An 11975-nucleotide genomic window follows, 5' to 3' on the forward strand; every position below is an offset into this window, starting at 1 on the left:
CAAGGACTGTTTATTTAGGAACAGTGAGGGGCACAGACCTTCCCTCAGGCTTGGAGGTTGTGCCAGAGAGTTGGGACAGGAGCTGGGTTTTGATAGGAGGTCTGAGCAAGGAGGCAGAGGTTAATGAAAAGGCCACTAGGTCAAGGAAGGTGGGGGCGTTTCAGTTGGGCCCACAATGGGATGCTTGCAGCTGGGCTTAGGTGGATTTTTATCTTAGGTGGGATTTTTCCTGGAGTCTGTATGGGCCTGGGACAATAGGATGGGGGTCAATCCTTCATTTATCCAAAAGACTTCAAGTCAGGATTTAATACAGGCACCTACACATCCATATTCATTACAGCACTATTCACAATAACCAAGTTATGGAAAGTTTAGATGCCTTGCAACCAATGAATGGATCAAGAAAATCACATATATATATATAGATATATACACACACATATATGCACATACATACACATATCCACTCATATGTACACATATACACATACAACTGATGAATGGATTAAGAAAATGTGAGAGACATATATATTATATATGTATGTACATATAATGGAATTTTAATTTATCAAGAATAACATTATGTCATTTGTAGGGAAATGGATGGACCTGGAGAAAATCATACTGAGTGAAATAAGTCAGGCTCAGAGAAACATAGGGTGCATGCTTTCTCTCATATGGAAGTTATACCTAAAATCTAAACATATATAGGGACATATGCATATATACTTGATCAAACTTGACTAAATTAGATAACCATAAGGATGTTTATATGATGTAACCCTTTTGAAACAAAACAAATAACTAGAAGGTGAAATATGTCTGAACGAAGAAAGGGGAAAGAGGGAAAAGGGCAAATATAGTCATAATACTCAATGTACATACATAAAAGTAGAAATAGTACACTTTCAGAGACAATTAGGGATGAGACAGATTATGAAAAATGCCACAAAGAGTGATACTGATCAAATGCATTGTTCACACAAATAGGCATGTTAAACTGAAATCCTTTTGTACAACTATTTAAATAATTTTAGAATGAAAGAAAATTCTAGAACAAGGCCCCCCAAATCTACCAAATCAATGATAAAGCCAAGATAACTATGTTTACATATTTCTACTATTGTTTTTAATTTTTTTTCAGTAGTATCTGTATATTTTAATTCCATGGTGTATGTCCATAATCTCAAATTCCATTTATTTTTCCCATATTTTTAGTCTTCAGTCATTTTTTAGTCTTTTCTACAAATGGAAGATTTTCCACATTTTTTTCTGATTTTTCTACACCTTGTTTTCTGGACCTTGTTGGCTGTCACTACATCCAACTAACTTCAAACAGAACTGTCCTAGTACATTGAAAACTGCATCAGCATTCAATAGTTATCCCTAAATTAAGGATGCTCAGGATGTCTAGGATCTTTTTTATATCTGACTAAAAATCTAGGAGGATCTTTCTGACATCTGACTGAAAATCTAGAACATTCCTTCCAACAGATCAGTTTTAGCGATATGCATACGAGAAACTCTTCCAAAATGCTGGTGTTACAGTAATTTTCTTCACCAGCTTCCAAGGCTCATTCTTTTCTCATTCTTAAATCTTCAGAGTCAATTTGTATGATAGAAAGGAAGATAATAGAATGTGAATCAAACATAATTGCTTTAATTCTTAATTCTGGAAATAGAGCTAACATATCTTTTAGTTATCTAGAAAGCTCTTGTTTTCTTCACCAGCCAGGTGAAGAACTGTGAACTAAAAATTGATCTTACTGGCTAGGTGATGGTGGTTTAAAAAATAAAATGTGTCTTTAAAAATAGGACAGAGCAACCAGGTGCCAGTGGCTCACGCTTGTAATCCTAGCTACTCAGGAGGCTGAGATCTGAGGATCACGGTTCACAGCCATCCTGCACAGAAAAGTCTGTGAGACTCTTATCTCCAATAAACCACTAGAAAACCGGAAGTGGCACTGTGGCTCAACCTATAGAGCACTCGCCTTGAGCTGAAGAGCACAGGGCAAAAGTTCAAGCCCCAGGACTGACAAAAAGAAAATAATAAATAAGGAAATAGCTATATGTGGCTCATACTATAATCCTAGCTACTCAAGAGGCTCAGATCTGAGGATCATAGTTCAGCCCAGACAGCAAAGTCCAGGAGACTCTTATCTCCATTTAACCACCATTAAAAAAAAACACACACACAGAAATAGAGCTGTGGCTCCAGTAGTAAAGCTTTGGCTGAAGCACTAGCAGAAGAAATGTGGCTTAATTAATAGAGCTATGGCTTAAGCACTAGCCTTGAGCAAAAATGCTCAGCAACATCACCCAGGCCCTGAACATAAGCTCCAGGACTGGCACCAAATAAGCCAATAAATAACTAAATAACTAAATAAATACTGATCTTAGTGACTTGGGACGTGCTATTTTCTTGAATATATTCTGACTATTGTCCATTGTAGCACACATCAACACATGCTGCATGCCGAGGCAAATGGAGTTGGGGAGAGCCCAGTCGGCAGAACTGTCTTTCTTCACATATTTTACATGGTATCTTTTAATCCCAAGATTCATGTGCCCAAAAGTTCCCACCATAGGGAGCACTATGGAGTGCTTAATGCTATGGAATAGTTTGGTTCCAAACCTGCAACACAATAACAAATTTACAGAGGCAAGGTGGCTTGTTTCCTGGTAGGAAGTAGACACTATGCATATCACACAGGGCTTTTGCTTGTTGTGCTAATCAATTTTTGGCTAAGAATTAGAACCAATTAAACTACCAGGCACTTACTCAATGCTAACTTACAACCATGACTTAAAATGGCCATGCAAAAGGGAAAGGAAGTATACAGACAGATGCCCACGAGAATAAGATCCTCTGTTTTCTCCTGGAAAGTTCGGTTTTCTAGCTATATTCATGAAAGTCAAGTACATTTTATATGAGTATTCAGTATTCATAGAGTTGCTACTAGTTTTGTAGTGAGTTTTAAGAGTTAGACTCTGAGGCTTGAAATCAGTTACAATGCAGATTCAATTCAGCTGACAATCTCATCAATAAAATGAGGGTGATAAATCTTGCCAGGCATTCATGGAATTATTAGTAATTTATGTGTGGCTCCTCAAACAAAAGCATAAAAATCTAGTAGGTGCTGAAGTCAAGAAAATCACTCCTGTTTGTACTATCATTAGTATTAGTGCTACTTCATCCACCACTAATGCTAAAAGCTGAGTACAATGATGTTAGCATTATATAGGCTACATTACAAAAGAATACTTTGGGCTTTTAGAAGCAACACCAATGTATCAGCAAGGACATGCCTGGTGCATTTCAGTTTACAAATGGGATCTGAAGGCAGCACTCAGCAAAGTGACAAAACGCTACAGCACTCTTAGATGGCTATGGTTGGAAGGATTGATGCACGTGTCTTTCTTGTGTAATCACTTAGTGTGAGGTCTGCGGCCTGAAACTCTCTCCTCTGAACCTCACCAACTGAACATTCCCCAAAGAAAGAGATTTGGTTCCATGCCAGCATGAGCAACTGAGAAATAGTCTCCACATAAAAGATTCTGAAATAAATACATTCAGACTACTTTGGATTAATTTACAGGGAAATGGAGTGAACTGGATCCAGTCATTGTCCAAAAGGCTAAAGGTTGATTCTCTGTTGTAGCTTATCCTAGGTAAAGATCAGTCTGATTTATATCCTGCCTCCAATTTATCTTTCTTATCAGTGGATGACCCCAATGCCCCAGGACTCCTGGAATGTGGATGGTATACAAAGACTAAAGGGAGAATGGAGGAAGGGGTAAACTAGAAATTCTTATGTAAACCATTTTAAGATCTGTGATCACTTATATGTGGTAACATTGTAGAAAATATAAGACTTTTTAAACCAAAAACTATATAATTTCATGTTTTAATTCAGCAATAATTATTTGAAATAATTATTAGGGGTCTGTATCATAAATCCATTATAACTTCTGTTGATATATATTTCCTTTAAAGTTATTTTAATCTCTAACAAACTGTATTTCTATCTTTTAGACTTTGAAAAGATTCAGCACTATTGCATGTTGTTTTAAGTATAATTTATTCCTTAGATTCCTACAGCTTTATCAACTGCAAAGTAATTTGCACATGTTAGCTATTTATTTTGAAGGGCTAATCTTGTGAAAATTATAGGAGAAGTAGTTGTTTTCCTATTTTATGAAGAAGAAATAGACTCTTAGAAGTCAATGAGTCATCTGCTCAAGGTCACCAGCTAGTTTGTGGCAGAGAATGGGTCTCCATACCATTCTTATGACTTCCACATTGGAGTCTTCTTCTCTTAGGTTCCAGCTACGCCAAAGGAAGACCTAGAAATAGATTCAGTTCATGTACACTGAGAATCACATAATCTATACTTAATTACTGGATTTTATATGGTAATGTGACAGCATTAAAGAAAAATCAATGGCACTATCTCAGTAAGAAGGCTACACAAATCCCTTCTTTAAGCAAAGACACCATCTCTACTTTGATAATATCCTACACCCTCTTGTCAACAAGCCATAGAAACAGTCCCAGAAATAACCTTAGTCTCATAGTTCTCTGGCTGCAGAGGGCCCACTGGGTGTAGGTCTTGACTGCATGCATAAGCCAACTCCCCACTCTTACCTGCTGTGTTTGTAGTAGTCAACAGTAGACCAAGGAAGACCACAAACACACTCTCAGATATTTAATGAAAATACTGTCCTTAAGCAGATTAGATTCTTTCAGACATGACTCAGGGTGTCCTTCTCTGACCTTCAGGATGGACAGAGACCAGAACTTACCTTGTCATTCTAAAAATCAAACTTCCCCTGGGGTGGATCTGTTCTTTTCTATTCTGAATACCTCCCATGAAGCATGCAGATTACAAGGCCACATTCCAACACCTCAGCCTGTGCTTGCATTCCTGGGGGAGAGGCTGGGACTTCACATGCCACACATGATTCATACCAGAGGAGTATGTTTTCATTATCTGAAGCTAAACAGATTAATATACATTTATGAAACCCATTTGTTTCCTGAAAATTTGGCTCTGGAGGATTTTAATAATCCCTTTGGATAAAGGCTTAAATAACCATCAGCAGCGTTTGTGCATCTGCAAGCCAGGAGTAAGGCAGGGAAGAAGACAAAAATGCAAAGCAAACCAATAGAGCTTTTTCTATTTTGGTTTGGGGGATCTCTTGGAACAGCTGCACCCTGTCACATTTTTAACTAAACAAGTAGCCTTCACATGCTTTCTTGTGGAAAAACAGCATTGCCATACTCTAAGCAGACAAAATGCACTTAAAAGTAGTAATGAAGCTTGATGTCAGAACTTGCTAATTTCCAGTTGCTTAGAGGAGGCAATGAGGTAATAAGATGTTCTCATGGGCTCTTTCTACAAAGAACAGGCTTTGTGGAAATCTGCACTGTGTGGGAGGTGGGCAAGAAGAAAAGGGAAATGGGAAAGTATAAACAGGGTACCATTACACCTTGTTCTGAAGTTTCAATGCCTTTGTGGTGGGGAGGGACATATTAAAAGATCTTTCACAATCTTTTCTTTTTCAAGGACAAGAAAACCTATATACTAGTATGAAAAACTTATTCACTGGAAGAAAATCATTCCAATCGTAATAAAAGCCTTTATTCTTGAACCTGTCACATGACTTAATGTTTTTTAAAATCTCATTTGTGGGATAAGTATGACAACCCTGTCAAGAAATAAATCACCTTCACTTATATTACATTAAATTGAGAATGTTCCTATTAGTTGTTCATTTTGAACTTTCAGTAAAAGAACTTTGAACAAATTTGCACACTTGGATTCTACTGACTATAGGAAGTTTTGCTGTAGTTTCTGAATTTTTTTTTAATCTCTTCTCAGTGTCTAATGACACAGAATGGGTTGATTAGGTTAGTGGCTTGGAACAGGCCTACTAAAACAGTGGACATGTGCTCCTTTGTTGTGACAGACAGGATGGAGGTAGCCTATACTCTATTTGTACATAGTCAACATTCTGGACAAAGATAGGCCAGTTGTTTGTTTTTCTTTGTGAATAAATAGACTAGTAGTATTTATCCTAATTTTTTCTTCCATTTTGTGACTGAATCCATACCCTATTAGAAGTCCAAACTGTCCTTAGAGATTTTCTATTTGCATTTCTTTACTGGTCTGCTTCTCTCTTCGGGTAATCAAGAGAGAAGGTAAGATCTAAAAGAATATCCCTTACCCCTATTTCTTACTCTCAGGTATTTTTATTATCCAGATGAAAGTGTGCAAAATAAAAAGATCATTTGAGAACTTTACAAAAACTTGGAAGAAAATATCATCCACTATGTAACTCAAAGATGTTTTCATAAGGCATCATCTTCCAATGTAGGACTGATTTTTCAAAATATTTTTTTACATTAAAACTTTACCCATCTTCCCAAATCCAACTCAAACCCTTCCCAACTTCTCCAGCTTCTATGTTCTCACCTGCAAAACAGATATAATACCTGTGAGGATTTTTTTAAAGGTTAAGTGAAATAATATAAATAAATGTTTAACCCAATGTACAACACAGTAAAAGCCTATGGTTTCTACCATCATTCCATTTTTGCTAATAAATGAATTTTTTGCCAGTGTATCAGAAAGCCAGATGTTTGTTACTTTCTAGTGACTTTTATTAGCATGAGTGTTGCTATTGTTATTTCTTCTACCATATTCCATTCCCAATATGCAAATATCTTTCTCTTTCTTTCCTTCTCTCTGGTTCCCACTCTGCTCCATCACATACTCCCAGCATGATGTGCTTCTGTCTCACAACAGGCTCAGAAAAAACTAAGCCAGTGATCAGAGACTGAAACTTCTTATATTGAAATCACATTCCAGTAAAAACAAAGAATCACAAGCTGAAGTTTACTGATGCCATTTTCTACCCACTACCCCAAAGCTCAAAGTTTGTTTTCCAAGGTAAAAAAGAATAAAACTATGCCAATTTGAAAATGTATAGGGCTGAAAAGTTGACTCAGTGGTAGAGTGCTTGCCTCAGATGCATGAAGCCCTGGGTTCGATTCCTCAGCACCACATAAGCAGAAAAAACCAGAAGTGGCACTGTGGCTCAAGTGGTAGCCTTGAGCTGAAGAGCTGAGGGATGGTGTCCAGGCCCAGAGTTCAGCCCCCATGACTGACAAAAAGTAAAAATAAAAAATAAAAAAATAAAAAATGTGTACTACTAGGCTGTCTGGGTCCTAAAATAGATTTTTAAATTACCATCCTGAGTGGTTCTTTTTTGTTGTTGTTGGTTATGGAGCTTGAACTCTGGGCCTGGGCACTCTCCCTTAGCAGTTCAGCTCAAGGCAAGACTGGTTTTGAACGTCGATCTTCAGATCTCAGCCTCCTGAGTAGCTAGGATTATAGGCGTGAGTCACTGAAGCCCAGCCTGAATGGTTCTTGATAAATACATCTTGCAAGTTTTGTGCTGTGAGGAGAAATCCATAAATGTTGAGTATTTGGCATGAGAAGAAATATAGTATCAGCTGAGTGTCTGTGGCTCACCGCTATAATTCTAGTTACTCAGAAGGTTGAGACCAGATGATTAACATTCAAAGCCAGCCTATGCAGAAAAATCTGTGAAACTCCATCTCTAATTAACAAGCAAAAATTCAGGCTTGAGGTGTGGCTCAAGTTGTAGAGTGCCAGCTGAGTAAGCAAGCTGAGAAAGCTGTGTAAGTTCAAGTCTGAGTTCAAACCTCAGTACTGCCAGAAAAAAAGGAGAAAGCAAGAAGGCAAGGAAGGAAGGTGGAGGAAGGAAGGAAGGAAGGAAGGAAGAAATGTAACATGATGAACATTCTATGCTTGTTTTTAACTTTACTATCTCACCTTGCAATTATTCAAGTATATATAAGTGTGATTCCCAGAACTAGTATTGATTTAGAAATAGTTTGACCACATCAAACTATTGGCCTAGCATTATAAACAAAATGTTCATGAAAGATCATTTTAATGCACTATTAAAACACAAAATTAAAAATTAAAACACAAATCTGCTATAAAAAATTATACAAAGTTGGAATACATTAAAAAGGCCATAGCACTGTAATTATAGTTCCTCATTACCCTGAACATAACTCCAATAAAATTTATTTAAAAATGAAAAACTCAAGTGCAGACAACAAAAGAAAAAATAAAATTGAGCTACATCGAAATGTTGATGAGGCCATAGAAACAGTGGACCATGCACTGTTGGTGGAAAGGTGAAATTGTGGCGGCCACAATGGAGAAGAGTCTGGTAGTTCCTCAAAACATTAAACAAAATTCAACAAATAAATACCAGGAAATGAGTACCTGAAGGAGGTGAGGTGGGAGAGGGAGAGAGGGGTGGATGAATAAGAGAAGTGGGGGAGAATGCAGTCAAGAATTCATTGTATATCCTACAAAACTAAGGAAAGTGAAAGAAGGGATGGGCTGGGACGGATAAGTAGAATGCTGAGGGGTGACATTTATCAAGATGCATTGCATTCATAAACTGCTTTGAATGCAAAAAAAATCCTTAAAAACTTGAAAGAAAACACAGATGTCTATGATCCAGCAACTCTATTTCTGAATATACACCTGTAGTAGGAAGACCCCTTCTCAGGCAGCAAGCCCACCTAGTCCTCCGGAGTGACAGAGCCCAACGCAACAAAGTTGTTAACAAAGAAGCAACTTTATTGAGAAGGTTCCTACACTGACTGCACAGACTCGGGAGCTGATACTGTGACCCCGAGCGGCCCCCAGTCTTTGGTTTTTAAAGGCAAAATCCATGAAGTCGAGCCTGGTCATGCGCAGGTTACCAATGGGATTGTAACACACACACAAAAGGATTGTACAGTCATACTAGACCATACACAGGTGGCCAATGAGGTTACAGTTTGTAATGGCTGTTTAAACCAGCCTATCACCTTGGTTTAAAATAGATCTACCTTTTGGTGGGCAAAAGGCAGAGTTTACTGTAAGCACCTGCAAAAGGCAAGGCTTACCATAAGCATGTGCTGTCGCCAGTTGGAGCCAGATTACAACCTATCTGTTTTATGGTCAGTCTTTGATTTCCAAAGGTATCTGTCCACCTATGTTCACAGCAGAACCACTCACCAGAGCCACATGACTGCAACTAAACAGGGTATAGTCACACAGTGAACGACTGACTCGACCTTAAGAAGGGAGGAAATGCTGACATCTTACAACATGAATGAACCCTGAAGACATCCTGCTAAGTGAAATAAGTCAGGCACAAAAGGCAAACACTGTTATTATTCTGCCTAGATGTGGAGCCACATATAGTCAAATTTCGATAAGGAAAGAATAAAATGATGATTTCCATAGGCTAGGAAAGGGAAGATGTGTTCAAATGAAGTGTTCTAGAAATCTGTTACCCAATGACAAAACATACACGAAGCTCTACGTCTACTTGATAATACGTTTTCTATTTCTATGTATTTTAGGGCGATTGGAAAACAAAATGAATAGCCACCAACTTGTTTTCAGACTTGATCCATGTCAATATTCCATAAAAGAAAGGTCCCCACACACCTCCAAAAAAAGTAAACGAAGATACCAAAGGCTTTAGGCTAGAAGGAGGGGAGGGGAAGGAAAGGGGTTTAGGATGAAGACAAACTCACCTCCCAGGGGGCTGGGACCTCTGCAGGCCTCCAGGAGCACATCCAGTGCTGGGCGCTTGTTCCACGGGTGACACTTTGCTGTTCCTGCAGCTGTTTAGGAGTTGGTAAGGGAGTTGGCCCCCTGCATGGGGCTGGGCTGCTGGGACCCGGGCTCCGGCGGATGCCAGGACCCTGGGCCAGGTCACCATGCTGGTTCACATGGCCCTCGGGCTTCAGGTACTCGGCGAGTCCTGGAGTTGCTGCTGCTGCTGCTGCTGCTGCTTTTGTTCATTTATGTTCTGGTGAAGATGCGGAGCGGTGGTGGCTACGCGCAAAGGCACGGGGGACGCTTCTCGTCCGGCACTGTGACCCGTCCTTTACCAGCCAGGCCGCCAGCTGCAGTGCTGCCGCCCACCTCCGGCGGTGTCTACCCTCCCAGGTAGCTGGGGGGCACAGGACAGCACCGGACCCCACAACTGAAACTCAGGGAGCTGCGCGGCCTCATCCTGGACCTCGATGCTAGCGACGGCGTTCCGCGCACGCACGTAGGGAACGTTCTAGGCACATGCGCTCCCGTTCTGCCATCGCTATTGGCTCACTGCTGGCTGCCATCTGCTGGGGGCGGGGCTTGATGAGGCGCGCGATGGGCGTGGCCAAGAAGAGGGACAAATAGGAAAGGTTACTATAGAGGCTGGGGGCAAATAGGAAAGGTCACTGAGGGGCTAGGGGCAAATAGGAAAGGTCACCGAGAGGCTGGGGGCAAATAGGAAAGGTCACCGAGAGGCTGGGGGCAAATTGGACAGGTCACTGAGGGGCTAGGGACAAATAGGAAAGGTCACTGAGGGGCTCTTCTGTGCAGCCTTTTGTGGAAGGGAATGCAGACTTGGATCTGCCCCCGAGGTGGAGCCCGGGGAGGTACTGCTCTGGATTGCAGGCTGATGTGGAAGCTCAGCTGTCAACGTTTGGAGAACATGTTTGTAGCTCAACCCTCCATCCCATGCAGCATGCCCAGAGCGATGTCTAAGAATGAAGCTGGCATGACCTGCTAAGGGCTCGAGGGCTGCTTGCTTAGACTTCCTGTGGGGTCACAGAGAACAGGACCTTGGGGGTCTTGAGGCAGAGTTCACAGGACATTCTGGCTGGTGAGATGCACTCTTCAAGAAACCTGATAACTTGATGAGGAAGTCTAAGTACGCTAGATTTTTGGTAGTAAACTTTGGTCATAGTCCCAGTGTAAAACCCAGCCCAGTGCTTATAATACCAAAGAATGCCTATATGCATGGGATCCTTCCCCTTTTCAGGTTATAGGGAACAGAAGCAAGTTAATATTCGAAACTGTTGCTTCAGGAGGCTCACTTCTGTAATCCTAGCTATCATGAACCTGAGATCTGAGGTTCACGGTTCAAAGCCAGCAGATGCAGGAAAGTCCATGAGAAATTTTATCTACAATTAGCTACCCAGACAGAAATGAAGCTGTGGTTCAAAATGGTAAAGTGCTAGTTGAGCACAAAAGCTCAGAGACAGTGCTCAGGCTCTGAGTTAAAGAACCAACCAATCACAAAAACGAAGAAGAAAAAAAGTAACTGTTTCGAGCAATACCTGGACAATAGTCAACGCTAAACTCATTGAAATACATACATACATACATACATACAGCTAGGTGTCAAGGGCTCATGCATGTAATCTTAGCTGTTCAGGAGGCTGAGATGTAAGGATTTAAAGCCAGCCTGGTCAGGAAAATCCATGAGCCTTGTATCTCCAAGTAACTACCAAAAAGCTGGAAGTAGAGCTGTGCTTCATTCAAGTAAAAGCTAAGGGAGAGTAATCAAGCTCTGAGTTCCAGTTGTAACACCAAACACAAAAAATAAACGAATAAAGAGGAGAGAAAACCCACCAGGAGTATTATCCTCAAAATGAACTTCACTTTGGTGGGATGTTAAATTGTATTCCCTGGTACCAGTACTTAAAATCTTCATAAAGATAGTCATTGGGAGAAAAACAAAAACCCAAACCAGGAAGTAGGTATTTGCAAAACTGAACAGCCAACGTAAGAAAGAAACAACAGCTCCCTTGTTGGAAACTGTTCATTGTTGTCTTTTAATAAGGAAAAACATGTTGCTTATTTCAACAAACTCAGATTTCTTATTTAAAATTTTTTTCCTGTTTCTGACTTGAGAGCAAGTTCTATTATCCATGGATCCCAGTGTGAGACTGTATGTCTTTGACTTCTGCTGGAAAATTGTTTTGTGGCCTGAGGAAGCTTGATTTCCTCTGTTCACTGCTGTGTCAACAGGGTTGGCCTGACCCAATTCACATCCAAAGTCAAGGTTTACTGGACCCAGGGCCTCCAAAA

The sequence above is a fragment of the Dipodomys ordii genome, unplaced genomic scaffold (genome assembly GCF_000151885.1).
Source record: "Dipodomys ordii isolate 6190 unplaced genomic scaffold, Dord_2.0 Scaffold9, whole genome shotgun sequence".
NCBI classification, from domain to species: Eukaryota; Metazoa; Chordata; class Mammalia; order Rodentia; family Heteromyidae; genus Dipodomys; species Dipodomys ordii.